Below are 15,527 nucleotides of genomic sequence, written 5' to 3' on the forward strand. Positions count from 1 at the left end.
ATTTCTGATAACAGTGATTATCTTTGTCTTGTTCATGATTTTCACTATTAGAGATAATCTTTTCTTTATCTGTTTGCTGTCAACAAAGTAAGAAAGTTCTTTTCTATTGCTATTTACTTCCTTCCTCTCTCTTTTCTTTCCTCTCCCGCTCCTCCCTTCTTTTCTTTTTTCATTCTGTAAGAATCAATAAATACTGAATATAACTTTTTTTTTCCCCTGTATCTGTTGAGGACTTCCAATTTTTTTCACCTTAAATCAGTTAATACTGAGAGTATTATTAGTGTGTTATCTAATGTTAAACGATCCTTCCATTTTTGTTATTTGCCCAGGTTTATCCTGGTAAATTTTGTTATTATGATTATGAATACTCTATTTATTTTCAATATTATATTTAGGATTTTTATCTCTCTCTTTATAATTGAGTCTGTCCAATGATTTCCCGTTTTCATAATGTCCTTGCCTTGGGGTCATTGAAAGGATTTGTTAGCCTTATGAAATGATTTGAGAAGTGTTGTACCTATTTGTATTTTTCAAAACAGCCTATCATTTTATGGATATGATATAGCCTGTTTACATGGATTATCTGCTTTTGAATGGTTAATAGCACTTACCTGTAAAACTATCCAGTCTTTTTGGTTTCGTTTTATGTGTATATCTTTTACTTTTTAAGGGTAGATTTTAAACACTGATTGGTTTCTTTAAATGACTTTCGTTCTATTCAATTTTATGCTACATTTACCTTCTTGAACTATTTAGAAAACAGTAAATCTGTATTCTAAGAAATGATATTTTATCTTAATTTTTAAATTTATTGACAAGAAATTTTTTATAGTATCCTCTTGTTAAATAATAGTAATAGTTGCTGAATGTTTAGCCATATTCCCTTATATATTTCTAATACTTTTGTACCTTTTTTCTTGTTCTGTCACATTTGTTCCATGTTCTTCTTTTTTAAAAGTTCAACTTTTGTCTATGTTGATCATCTCATCTCTTTTGCATCTTTATTTCATTGTTTATTGCTCTTAGTTTATTTTATCACTTCTTGTAATGTGGGGGGCGTTACTCCTTTTTTTCCTAGTGTTTTTAGTTCCTTTTTTTCAGTCTCTTGTCTATTTTTATTTCTTTCTTCTAAGTATTCTGTTAGTTGAATCTTATATTTTTTGTAACTTTTCATTGATGTATAATATGTAAATTATAAATACATAATAATACATAGAACAACATAACACAAGAGCATTAGATGTTCACCTTTCACAAAATGAACACTCATGTAAACAGAACCCTGATAATGTCTTGGTAATTTGCAGTTGAAGTGTTTTAATGTCAGTAATCCATAACATTGATGGAATGTAAAGTCTTTTATTTCTTTTTAACTATTTCAAATCAACATTTTCTATATTTTCACTTGATCGCTTTCCTTTATTTCTTTTTTCTGAAACTGAATGCTCCTAGGTCAGCTATCAAGCAATATTTTGATATCTTCTTTAATGAAATGCCTTATAAAAGGCATTACTGGGATGCCTGGGTAGCTCAGTCAGTTGAGCCTTGAACTCTTGGTTTTGGCTCAGGCAGTGATCTCATAGGTCATGGGACAGAGCTCTGTGGTGAGGCTCCACACAGCAGGGAGTCTGCCTGGGGATTCTTTCCTTCTGCCCCTCCCCCACTCACACAAACACACTCTCTCTTCTCTCTCTCTCTCTCTCTCTGGAATAAATAAATAAATATTTTTTAAAAAGACATGGGGTACCTGGGTGACTCTGTGGTGGACCATCCACTTATGGCTCAGGTCATGATCCTGGGATCCTGGGACTGAGTCCCGCATTGAGGTCCCCTGCAGGGAACATGCTTCTCCTTCTGCCTATGTCTCTGCCTCTCTCAGTGTGTCTCATGAATAAATAAATAAAATCTTTTAAAAAAGATATTACGTATTTGATAGAATAGGAATTAAGGAATAGGCAAGGGTAAATAGAACTTGGTACACAATAGAATTTATGGTTTTCTCATTTGTGTTTTGGCTCATACCTGGGATATTTTTTCTCTATTTATCCATTGTTATAGAAACCTATAAATGTACTTTTGGGGTGTGCCTGGGTGGCACAGCTCGTTAAGTATCTGACTCTTGATTTTGTCTCAGGTCATGATCTCAGGGTCCTGAGATCGAGCCCCACATTGGGCTATGTGCTCAGCATGGAGTCTGCTTAAGACTGTCTCTCCCTCAAATAAATAAATAAATCTTTAAAAAAGAATAAATGTACTTTTGTATTTTTGTACTTTTTTTCTCTATTTTTCTTTATTTTCTTATTTCTACATAGTGGAATTATATTAGTTAATAACCCAGTTCTTCTCCCCATTAACCTTTCTCCACATTATTTTCTCAATTTTTAAACTTAATACTTTTTATTGTATTAATCTGGTAGTTTAGTTTGGTGGTTTTAAAAATGAGTAATGTGCATCATTGTTTATAAATATAAGGTTTAGTAACGCAATCTGTTTGAAAACTACCAGTCTGAGAAATCCTTATATTAGTTAAATGGTAATGATATAATCACATGAGACTTCAATATAATGAATGCATTTAAATGCAACTTCTATGAAATTATATGTGTACTAGTTATTTTTATACTTTTGATACTTATTTACTAATAAAGCTATTTTTTAGTAAGTCATACAATATTATGAAACTATTAGAAACAAAATTATCATAAAGAACATTCTGATGATTGCTTTGAGATGTTTATTTCCTCTTATGTACTCAGATTATGTTTATCTCAGTGAACATATCTTTCATTGGTTTTAAAAGATATGTTTAAGATGTAGGTAATATTATTATTGGGCCTCTCCAATTTGTTTGTTTCTAGGATTTATTTCTAGGCATGAAAATAATTATCCTTAACCTGATACAAATGTTCATGTATACTCCTCCTTTCCTCTGCAGGCAACAGTTTATTCTTTGTACCAAGAGTCTGTTTCTGGTTTTTTTTTTTTTTTCAGGTTTTTGATTTGTTTTATTTTTTTAGAGTCTACATGTAAGTGAAATCATATTTTTGCTCTCTCTAGATGGACTTAAGTGACTTTTCCCAGGATGTTTTTGTTGAATTTGAAAACCTAATTACTTGAAAGAGATAATATACATTGAAATGACTAATAATTAGCATAAGTTATAATTGCCATACATAATAATTGTCACAAACTAAAAGGCAACTTACTGAATGGGAGAAGATATTTGCAGATGACATTTCTAATAAAGGGTTAGTATCCAAAGTATATAAAGAACTTATACCACTAAATACCCAAAGAACAAGTAAGACATAACAGACATTTCTCTAAAGAAGAAATACAGACGGCCAACAACATATGAAAAGATGCTCAATATCACTCATTATCAGAGAAATGCAAATCAAAGCTACAATGAGGTATCACTTCTCACCTGTCAGAGTGGCTAAAATAAAAAACACAAGAAACAACTGTTGACAAGAATGGAGAGAAATAGGAACCCTCCTGCACTGTTGGTAGAAATGAAACTGGTGTAGCCACTGTGGAAAACAATATAAAGAATTCTTAAAAAGTTAAAAATGGAACTACTCTATGATTCAGTAATTGCACTACTGGATAATTACCAAAAAAAGAAATACAAAAACAGTAATTCATAGGGAAATATGCACCCATATGTTCATTACAGAATTATTTACAATATCCAAATTATGGAAGCAGTCCAAGTGTCCATCGATAGATGAGGGGATAAAGAAGAAGTAGTGCATATACAATGGAATATTATTCAGCCATAAAAAGAATGGAATCTTGCCATTTGCAACAATATGGATGGAGACAGAGAGTGTAATCCTAAGTAAAATAAGTCAGGGAAAGAAATGCCATATGATTTCACTCATGCATGGAATTTAAGAAACAAAACAAGTGAGCAAAGGAAAAAAAAGAGGGAAACCATAAATCAGGCTCTTAATTATAAAGAACAAACTGATAGTTACAAGAGGGGAGGTGGTTGGGGGCATGGGCGAAACAAATGATGAGGATTAAAGAGTACACTTATGATGATGAGCACTGAGCACTGTACAGAATTGTTGAATCACTATATTGTATACCTAAACTAATATAATACTATGTGTTAACTATACTGTAATGAAAATAAAAGGCTTAATAAAAAAAAAGAAAATTTGAAAACCATCATTTTCAAATCTTAGATTAAGTGATGAAACCATATACTTACATGTAATTACACCATATAGTTCTTGAATGTTATCAATTCAATCTATTTCTTTTTTATGTATGAATATTTATGTATACATTGAAATGACACTTTTAGTTATCTGTTTAGAATTCTATTAACCCTTACCTTCAGAGAGCCTTGATTTTATTCCACTAGCTGCCCCTCCTGTATGCAAATATATGCTTATGAGAAATAGACCCCATGGCCAACTTTAGGGATAGGCCTAAGTTGTTTTAGGAGCAGTCTCATTTTTTCTTGCCATAGAGTGGAGCACATGCCTGTAAGCCATAAAATAATGTGATTGGCATCTATGGGGTATTTAAGATTTGATAACACTATTATCCTCAAGTTGGTCTACATTAGCACAGGTTAGTTACTTGTTAGATTTAGTTCAAATAAGCTCTTGCCCATTGTTTCTTAGGTGATCTACAAGTTAAAAAAATCTTTGATATTAACTTTTTATTACTGAATATTATACAAAAATTAAACATGACAAATTTCATTGATAATAATGTCGATAGGTTTGTCACTGTTAGAGAAGAAAGTTACAAATAGAAATGTGGAAAGCACAAAACTACTACAAATTGTGTGGCATTGGATTGGAAATTGGAAGCACTGACTTCATACCAGTACATATGTTCTCTAGCTCTGTGCACTGACAAGCTTGGAAACAGTGTCACTCATTAGCAGTGAACATAACCTGTCCCCAGATCTTGACGTATAAATGCTATTCCTCATTGAAAGGTAACTGGGCTCATGGGAGAAATGGCAGATTCCAGGGCAGGATCAAGGAAAGTGTAAGATGAACCTTGAATATTTTATTTTGCCAAAAAGAACAGGTGTTTAAAAAATGACAGCAGCCTATGTCAAAAGTTACAGATTACTTGAAGGACCTTCCATTGGCTAACTTCAGGACAATTTGAGCATCAAAATAAACAAATGATATAAGTGAATTTTAACCCATTGAATAAAACAGCAATTTATGAGTATATACTGATATAAACACAAAAATGAATAAATGGGGAGAAGAAAACACTTTTTCATACCATAGAATATGAGCTAATAAATGCAGAAGGAATGGTGAAATTAGAAAATCATCATTTGACAATTGTATGAGTATAATTAATTCATCACAAAACATCAATAAATACTAAACTAGTAGTTGCAAATTTGAGGAAGAATAGGATATTTATATAATTTCAAAGTACCCCCAACCAAATACTTAGTAATTACAAAGAGGAAAAGACTAAATTCTCAGTGGAGAAATCAGGCACATTATCACATTATCACTTTGATCAAGTGATCAAAGTTAGCACTACCAGTTAAGGAAAATATGCAATGAGAAGAAAACAGCATTGCTTCTTTGACATTCCTATGAGTTTAGTTAGAAAATAAATGAGATAGAATGTAGGAAAAACAAGTTGATCATTGGGAGAAATGGGAAATTCATGTTGTCATTCCTCAGAATGGTGCTGGATGTATGATCGAGAAGCCAGGGCTAGAGATATAGGCCCTTGATACATGTATTCCAGGGAATCAGGACCCAAGGAGAGCATATGTGAAATGAATGAACTATGGGGAGCACCAGTGTTTAACAGGTAGACTAAGGAAGAGTGAATATGAAGATGATCAAAAAGAAATCAAGCTGGAATAAGGGAGAATTGGGACAGTGCTAACTGGGAAACTCAACAGCTTAGTTTCAAGACCAAATACTCAGTAGTGTGATGCGTCACAGAGAAATTCATAAATGAGGACAGTTTGTGCCATAGTACAATCTGATACCATGGTCTTGTGTATGCAGCAAGTATTGTCTAAAATAATCACTTATTTCCTGAAATGGAAGTATTCCAGGAGATTTTCCATTCCTTCCTTCTATTGCAACACCTTATGAATGACAGAACTAGTTGAGGGACAGTGTGCTATTGTGAATTGTACTTGTATACTTTATAGTTAGGGCAAGAGTGCGCTAGGGCAGGAGTTGGCCCAGGGCAGTCCTGGTTTATACTTGCTGTCCTGGTGTCACAGAGTTCCCTTTCACTCTCAAAATGTTCTGGCTTGGGTGGTAAATTTTATGGTCACTCTATGCTAGATCTCTGTCGGCAGGATATTCCTATCCTCTGTGAACCTGGGGAGCTGATAAGCGTGTCTCTTAGCCAGTTCTGGACATCTTTTATTCATTAACCAGATGCTTATTCACTTCCCTTACAATCCATCTAAACCAGCTTTCCAATAATCCCTCTATTTCACCAAACTTTACATCAAACGGAGGCTTCATGAGATGATAATATGCAAAATTTGAAAAGTTGGTCAAGTCACATTGGAAACATGACCTATTCAAGTCTTCTTTAAGAGATCGACAAGGCATTTGAAGAGATTCAGAAAAACCGTTCAGTAGACTTCTCAAAGTTCTTAATATATTGTCTTAACGTGACCATATTTGGAGAATTTGGTTCATATTTGCTTCAATGTAAAATTTATGCAAACTAAGAAAAATGAAAACTTTAACTTTAAATAAGTCAAACTTGGTTATTGTGATTTTGTTAGATATAGAGTGTATCAAAAAATTAAAAAAAAAATTTAGAGTGTATTAGAACAGTTCATGTATACTGAACACAGATATATTATTTGGACATTCCCAGTGAAATGCGTTTAAACTTTTGGGCAAAAAAAAAAAAAAAGTCCTTTTTGTCAGTAAACCTTTGTCTCTGATAATTTGCCAAAACCTCTGAATCATAAGAATTCACTAATGTTACTTGAGAATTAAGAAAAAGGAGTTCATATTAAGAGATTATGATAAAATAGGGCAGCCGGGGGCTCAGCGGTTCAGCGCCACCCTCGGCCCAGGGCCTGATCCTGGAGACCCGGGATCGAGTCCCACATCAGGCTCCCTGCATGGAGCCTGCTTCTCCCTCTGCCTGTGTCTCTGATCTGACTCTCTCTCTCTCTCTCTGTGTCTCTCATGAATAAATAAATAAAATCTTAAAAAAAAGGAAATTATGATAAAATAGATATACATCTGCTTATTTAGGAATTACAGAGATAAGAATAGATGCCATCTGAGATGTTCGCATCTAGAGCTTATTGTTTTCCTTCATCCTTTAGCTACCAGTTTTTGGTGCCATCTGAACAGAATCAAACTTTCTATTATCTGTATGATAATTGAAACAATCTTGGGTTTCATATAATTCTCTTAAAATATAAAAAATCCTCTCTCAATGTAATTCTCTTAAAATAACCAGTTTCAGGGATTATAAGTATTGAAATATCAAGGCTTGTGACCTTTAGATCTATAATCCTATTTTCAGTCATTCTTTGTCTCATCAAAAACAAAAACCAAAAAACAAACCAATCTAAAGGTATATTAATTAGTTAGTGGTCAAAGTAGACATGGAACTGCCTCTTCTCTGCCTCAGGATCTTCTCTGCCTTATGCCTTATGTCTCTTCATCAATCAGCACTTTGAAATAGTAAAAACAGGGTCTGCAGTTTTATTTATTTGGTGCCATATTCTTGTAACCTTAGAAATGTTTGAAAAAACATAAAAAAATGACAAAAAATCCTTTGTTTGAAAGACAATATAATTTAGGTCACTAATGACTTTATTGACAATAAGAAGTTATGTTGTAGGCCAATCCTAGTTTAACTAACCTATCCTATCTCCTTTTGCAAATGTAGTACAAGAGATTAACTGAAGTACATGTCCCATTTTGCTGAATTAAACCCTCTAAATAGGAAAGATTATTTTTCCACTTAAGAACGTGGCCACTTACTTGGTGGAAATTTTCTCCTCAGATTTGAAGTGTTTATTCCTTTGATATTTATGCAAAGTTCAGAATTAAAAAAATAATAATAATTCCATGGGACCCAGCTACTGCAGCACCCCCTTCCCCCAGTGATGAGCATTGTTGATGGTATATGCAAGGCAGCTTTTTGTCTATTCTGGGCAGTATAAATTTAATGTGTTGTTTTCGAGTATGCCATGTGTCCAGATGCCACAACAATCTGTGCATTAAAAAGGCATTAAAATAAAAGTAAGTAAAATATTTGTGGGGATTTTTTGATGGAGGCCAGGGAATTAGTGATACTATTATGTTTAGATAAACTAATTCTTCGAGGTTTTAGGAAAAACAAGAGCTTGTTTCCTTACAGCAATTACAAATATTTTATAATGTGTATTTTTAATACTCTCCTACCCTCACCACCTACCCTTTATCTTTTTTTCCCTATTACCTCCTTTTATTACCTATTTTTGTTAATGACATACTATCTCTCTAACTAGATATTTTGCCAAGTGTGGTCCATGTACCACCTGGGATTGAAAACCTTGGCAGGGAGTTGGTGCTTGTTAAAAATTCAGCTTCCTTGGTCTCTCCCCAACCTTCCTGACTGGGTATCTCTGAACAATGAAGCCTGGGACTTTGTATCTTAATCATCACTCAAATGTGAAAGCATAGTTATCTTTAGCTCTTCTTCTGCCCTGTGCCTCCTTCCTGCTATTCCCAAATTCTGAAAAGTCAAACACTAAATGTCTCTTCCTTTTTACTTACTATGTTGCTCTCTTAGTAGATTGCCTTTGGAAAGTACCTAGATTTGTTTTAAGCTTGTTAATTATCTTCAACCTTCTAGCCTTTCTAATCACATTAAAAAGTAACCGCTTTGATTACCTCATTGCACAATACCCTCTTAATGTTCCCTGTTGAATTTAGAAAAAGTCTGAAGATTCAGCCAATTTTTAAAAGCTTCTAAAATTTTATCAGACTGCCTCATTCAACCTCCACCAGAGAGGCTGAAGGATCTTCTGGTCCCTGCTGAGTCCTTCCATCTACTTCCAGCAGCGTTTCTCAAATGCTAGTGCACAGAATTACCTATAAGCTGGTTAAAAAGAAAAGTAGTGATTCTTAAACATTAGTGGTCAAAAAACAAGAACAAAACACACAAGCAAAAAACCCCCCTCCCAAAACTCTGGAGACTCATGGACCTGGGCCCTTGAGATTTTGATTCAGTAGGACCATGATGGGGGAGTCTGCATTTTAATGAACATCCCACACAACTCTTGACATTGGTGATGGATGGACAGCATTTTTGACAAATGCTGACCTAGAGCCTCTAGTTGTTCTGTTGAGTTGATATGCCTAACTAGACTCTAGAGACTGGAGTCTTTCTTCTGAGGTGTTCAGTTCCAGCCAGCTGACCCTTCCCAAAGGGACTGGGATTCCTCATTTTACCTAGGCCACAGCTGACTCAGGAGAGGCCTGAGTACTCGATGCAGTTTGGAGATGACCTAATAACACATTCCTGTTATCTTTCTTTGCTGTCCAAGATGACACATTTGACCATTTGTCCTCCCCTGAACACTTATGCCCCTGTTATTCTGTGGCTCATTTTCATTGTTTTACGGAACCAATCTCTTGCTATTTTCTTCCTTATATCCCTCTTGAACCCTATCCACCCTCAAGCACTCCATTGATTATCACTTTACCCTCTTGACATTAATTGAAACCTGATTTTTCTCATAGACACCATTTCCCTAAAGCCTTCTTAAGTGGAGACTCTTCTTTCTTTAACTCTCCCCATACCTGTGGACCATAAGTCTGGTTGTTATCTTTTTATTTTCTTATTGCCACTTCTAGTTCATTTACTTTTCCATGCAAATAAAAACAAACAAGACAAATGAAGGAAGAAACCCATCTCCTTTGTAGCTGATTCCTTCTGACTGTAGTACCCTCGACCTCTCTTTATTGCTGTTAACTGTGGCTATGCAGGTCACTCCTCGGTCTTCCTAACTTAGAGTCTTTCTACCTTAGCCCAAATCCTTCAACCATTATGGGTGCCTTCGCTAACCACATGTGTGAGGTTTGTATTGTTCTGGCTTCTCATTTCCTTAACTTGTCTTCCCTGCTGGATCATAACCTGCTCTGTCACAGCAATAACATCGGTCACTCCATAACTCTCTGTTAATAGCCTTTGTTCTTTAGTCAAAGAAACTCTAGTTCTTTTCTTCCCAAAACTTTGGTTATTTGATCTCATCCAAATCTTTAGGTCCAAAAATTAGTCTACTTTCTGCCTAACTCTACACCCTTTGCGGTTTTCACTTCCTTTTCTGTCTTTAGACACCACGGCATATCACTTTATCCACTTTATATAGTATCCTAAGCTTTATGGCCCTATTGCCCTGCTGTCATGCGTCTCTGGGAAAAACCTAAATTTTGCTTAATCCAGCTGTCTGTCCCTTCCCAAAGCCAGCAGTGAGCAGCTGAGCATGCAGAAAAAAATAAATGCTATTTTCAATCATGTAGTTTAATGCTACCATGGATTCTTGGTTACCAAATTAATTCAGTCTCATAGTGTTTCTCATTAATCCTGTTTTCCCCGGACAGCCCTCTCTATTTGTCCCCAGCATAATTTTTCCCCAGCATAAATTCCAGCCTCTGCACTCTCAAATTTGCAGTTTCTACCTTCCGTTTCACTCTTAGAAGATAATCATGCCTCTTACTTCAGATGAATGTGGAGCTGCCAGGTTGGAACTCCTACTTTGGGCTACCAGAACTCAAAACTTAACACGTATTCTTACTATCTTTCTTTTTTTCCTCTTTCCTGTTAAAGTGAAAGAGGTAGCTTGCTATGATTATTATGTCAAGTGTGCGCTGAATTCTGTCCCTTTCTACATACTTGAAAAGCCCAGTAATTTTTAATTTTTTTCCTGTCTTTTTACCCTCTCACTTTCTGCTACTGGCTCCTTGTACTTATTATTTATACGGACTCCAGTTTTCATCTGCATTCAAAAACAAGCCCTCAAGAGTAAAACAAAACAAAGTATAACCAAAAAAGCTTCTTTAACCTCTCCCTTCCTCTCTGTATAATATCCTCTCTCTCCCCTTCCCTTTACTTACTTTGTAATAGATTTGTCTATGCCTTCCATCTCTGTTTTCTCAACTCTCATATATTCCTTCACCCATGGGAAGTAAGTGTTTTAATGAGTGTTTCAGGAAAGAAGCAGGGACCACCATTGTTAAATGATGTCACAAGGGCATAAAACTGATGAATACTCATTTGGTTTAGGTCTAAAGGAGCCATTGCTTCTTTCACTCAGCATACTATTTTTGAGATTTATCTTCATTGTATATTATCAGTATATATATTTTTTTTGCTGAGTAATATTACACTGTATGAATATATGAATAAACCGCAGTTCATCCGTTCTTCCATTGATCAACATGGGGGCTATTTCCAAATTTTAGCTATTGTGAATAGAGATACTGTGAACATCCTTATACAAAGCTTTTTTTGTGGGTGTATGTATTTATCTCTCTTAGATAAATACCTAAGAATGGAATTGCTGGCAGTTAACATTGTAAGAAATTGCCAGTTTTCCAAAGTGATTGTGATTTTATACTCTCATCGGCAATGTATCAGGATTTCAGTTGTTTCACATCCAATATTTTGTATAGTAAAGCTTTATTTGAACCATTCTAGTGGGTATAGTGAAATTTTAATTCTTATTTTAATTTGCATTTTGCTGACTACTAGTGGTGTTGAGATTCTTCATGTACTTGTCATCTGTTTATCTTCTTTTTTTTTTTTTTTTTAATTTTTATTTATTTATGATAGTTACAGAGAGAGAGAGAGGGAGGCAGAGACACAGGCAGAGGGAGAAGCAGGCTCCATGCACCGGGAGCCCGATGTGGGATTCGATCCCGGGTCTCCGGGATCACGCCCTGGGCCAAAGGCAGGCGCCAAACCGCTGCGCCACCCAGGGATCCCTGTTTATCTTCTTTGATGAAGTTTCTGTTCAAGGCTTTCGCCTGTTTTTTTTTGTTTGTTTGTTTTTATTGAGTTGTATGTTATATATTACCTGAGTAGTTCTTTATATATCCTGAGTGTGAGTTCTTTTTTCAGATACAGATATTACGAGTATTTACAAACTGTTTATAAATTACACATTTATTTTCTTTTTTCTTCCCGGTATCTTTTGCTGAGCAAAAACTAATTTTGATGAAGTTCAATACATTTTTACTTTTTGCCTTTATGGTCTATCCTGTTTGTGTTCTGAGAAATATTTGCTTACTCCAAGGTCATAAAGATAATCTCTTTTTTTCCTAGTAGCTTTATTGTTTTAGCTCTTTTGTTTAGGTCTATGACCTATCCTCAATTGACTTTTACATGTGGTGAGAGATAGGGGTCCAATTTTGGTTTGTTTTCCCATAATGATATACATTCATTATAGTATTCATTTTAGTTCCATCATATGGCTGAAGGATGAGTCCCAACAGCTAAGATTCCTTTCCTAGAATATGACTTTTTGGGGTCACACAGACAATTATCTTGCAGTTACTTTTCTTAGGAATTTTTATGTCAATGTGGTCAAATGATCAGGATTTTAGAAATCACTTTTCCACGTATTCAAGCCTTTTTTTTTTTTTTTAAGATTTATTTATTTGAGAGAGAGAGTACGAGCAGGGGTGAGAAGCAGAGGGAGAAGGAGAAGCAGACTCCCCACTGAGCAGGGAGCCAGACGTGGGGCTCAGTCCCAGGACCCTGAGGTCATGACCTGAGCTGAAGGCAGATGCTTAACTGACTGAGCTACCCAGGTACCTGCCCCACCTAGGTGACCCTCAAGTGTTGACATATTCTTTCTGTGGCTCTAAAAGAAATTAATTTGACAAAGTGAAGATGAGGTGGACACTTTGATCCCTGAAAACACTTAGAAGACCATTGTTTAACTCTCCAGTTTTACATAATAGGACTTTGTCCTACTTGTAATAATTTATCTCAATATATATATTTATGTCAAAGTATTCATTGTCTACTGTGTCACACTTTGATAGTGTCCCAAATGACTTCTTTTTTTCATTTCCTTAAGTGTGGAGGATTATCTTTGGAAATCTGAATCATGTGCCCTTGCTTGAAATATTAAAATATAGATTTCACAAATGGGAGAATATGAAAATGACATTTAAAGTACATTGCAGAGCATGAGTAAATTCATAAAAATGTGAACGAGCTTGTCAAAATCATGGAACTAAAAGCTGAATTTGATAGTACACCAGAACATGAGTAAGGAGAACAGACACTTGTGTTATTAATGGTTCTGTATATTAAGAGTTTTTGCTTTATCTAGGAAATGGGCCATTATTTGGATGACTTAAATATGCTGCTTACACAATCAGCTTTGAATTTTTAAAACATCAGTCTGGAATAATGAATGCATCAGATCAGGGACAAGTGCCTTCTTTATTTACCCACTACTCTGTTCATCCCAACATCTGGCATAAGATTTTATTTTCATGATTGGTTCTCAATTCTGATCCAGCCATAACCAAACATCTTTTCTGCCTATTTATAACTTCATACTAAAGTAAGAATTTTTTGAAGGAAGGGTCTTTTAGCCTTAAAAACTGAGATCATTATTTTTTCTGTGGTCATGGGTTGAATTTTTTAATAACCTGTGTTTTGATCTGTATTTAAATGTCACAGTCTGGATTGAATGCTTTTTCTGGAAGCAGAGACATATGTGAAGGCTTCAGGTTTCTTATTTCTTTACTTGTTCTTTCTGGATTTCATAAAAAAGGTATAAATGAGCAATAAAATACCTTGGTCAGAATGTGATAGGATATTGTACTACCTTTGTTTGTTTTTAAAGGTCACATATTATATTTAAAAATACATGTGGCAAATTGCTGTGTAAAATTAGGTTAAGAAAGGATATTAAAAACAAAAACATTCTCTTTAATCTGAAAAGTCCTGGAGAGTGTTAAGTTTTAATTAAATAAAAATTAATTATGAAGTATTTTAATATGCAATTTAGGCATTAAATAAAATTAGCATTTTTTTCTTCCTTAAGTATGTGTTATCAAGTTTCAAGAATGTTAAAAACTTCTCTGATGATTTAATCTGAAATCATTCCTACAGCGAAATTCATAAATAATAAATATTATCTTATTAATCCATATTTTAGTTTAGCTGGGTCTCAGAGCAAGTTAGTTCCTCAGGGAATGCGGTGTTCTTTATAAAAGAAGGTGATGAGATGTAATCTCCAAGGAATTAAATTGTGAAAACAATCTTGGTATTGTACATGCTAATATAAATCTGTTATTCCCTTTCCGCATCTATCACAACACATTTTAAATTGTGGCTGATCTTGTATGCAAATAGCTGTCTTATTAGAAATTGCGGCTCTATGTGCTAATGTCTCCCTGGATTTCTTGGGAGTTTGCTATCTTACCATCAAAGCAATAGAAATGAATGATGATTACTGCAAGGCTTTGAAGAACAAAGAAAAGTCAGAACATTTTAGAGGTTCTAGATGTCCGAGGCACTGACAGTTTGCACCATACACATGAATGGGAATCTCTTTCGATCATTTAAAATAGCCTCAATGTGTTTATTAGAAAAGTAAGATATTTTCTGCCTTCTTGTGTTTGTTACAGGTAATAAAATGTAAGTCATTTTTGCATGGGTGTGTTTTCTAGGCGTGTTCTGGTTTCAACATTTGGTAAAATTTTATTTTGCTTAAAGAATAGAATAGGGTAAATAAAGAATAGAACAGAATAATTTCAGGGAATAAAGTTTTAAAATTTGAAATTTTGGTTAAGGATTATCAGTCACTAAAATCATTAGGAACAAAAATTTAAAGCTAGTTCTTCTTTAATGCATCTCTTAGGTTGATATTCTTTTAAAGATTTTATATTCACAGGTTATATGCATATAAAATGTATCCATAGAATACCGGCCTTTATAAAAATCCAGGTTTTTTTTTTTTTTTTAGCTTTTTTTGGTATCACTTTATTTAAAGTACATTTTAAAGTAAGTAAAATCTAATTCACTTTGTTGAAAAGATACTCTCTATGAATCTCTTCCTTTTTTATTTACTATCGGTAAGGAATGAATAAAATACTGACCTCTAAAATGTTATCTCTGTTAGGATGTTGATTCAAATGACCAAGAAGGAATTGAGGGACGCAGTGAGTGACCATTTTGGTAGTTAGCCTTAGTAATTTGCTTTTTAAAAATTTAAGCTATTCCATAAAGGCAGCACACAAAACTAAGTTGAAAAGGAAATAATGTCTGTGTATTTATTTATTTAAGCCAACTTCTCTCCTAAAATGGAGTAATATTTTTTTAGCTCCTTAATAATCAAGATTAAAATAACTTGCCTTACTCCTCTTTACAATTAGTAAATGCAAAACGCTATGCAAATGGTTGCTATATGAATAAATTATAACATATCTATTGATATTTTTTATGATGCTTGTATTAATGTTCTGAATAATAACAAGTGAGAACATAGGATTAGGTGATGACTTAGT

The 15,527-nt window shown here is 34.3% G+C and overlaps 1 protein-coding gene across 19 annotated transcripts in view; it reads left to right on the forward strand.

The window, feature by feature from the left end:
- Nucleotides 1-15,527, forward strand: part of TRIQK (triple QxxK/R motif containing) — an 84,848-nt gene that overhangs the window by 25,775 nt on the left and 43,546 nt on the right. The window lies entirely within an intron of this gene.

Source organism: Canis aureus, chromosome 28 (assembly GCF_053574225.1).
Source record: "Canis aureus isolate CA01 chromosome 28, VMU_Caureus_v.1.0, whole genome shotgun sequence".
Taxonomy (NCBI): Eukaryota; Metazoa; Chordata; class Mammalia; order Carnivora; family Canidae; genus Canis; species Canis aureus.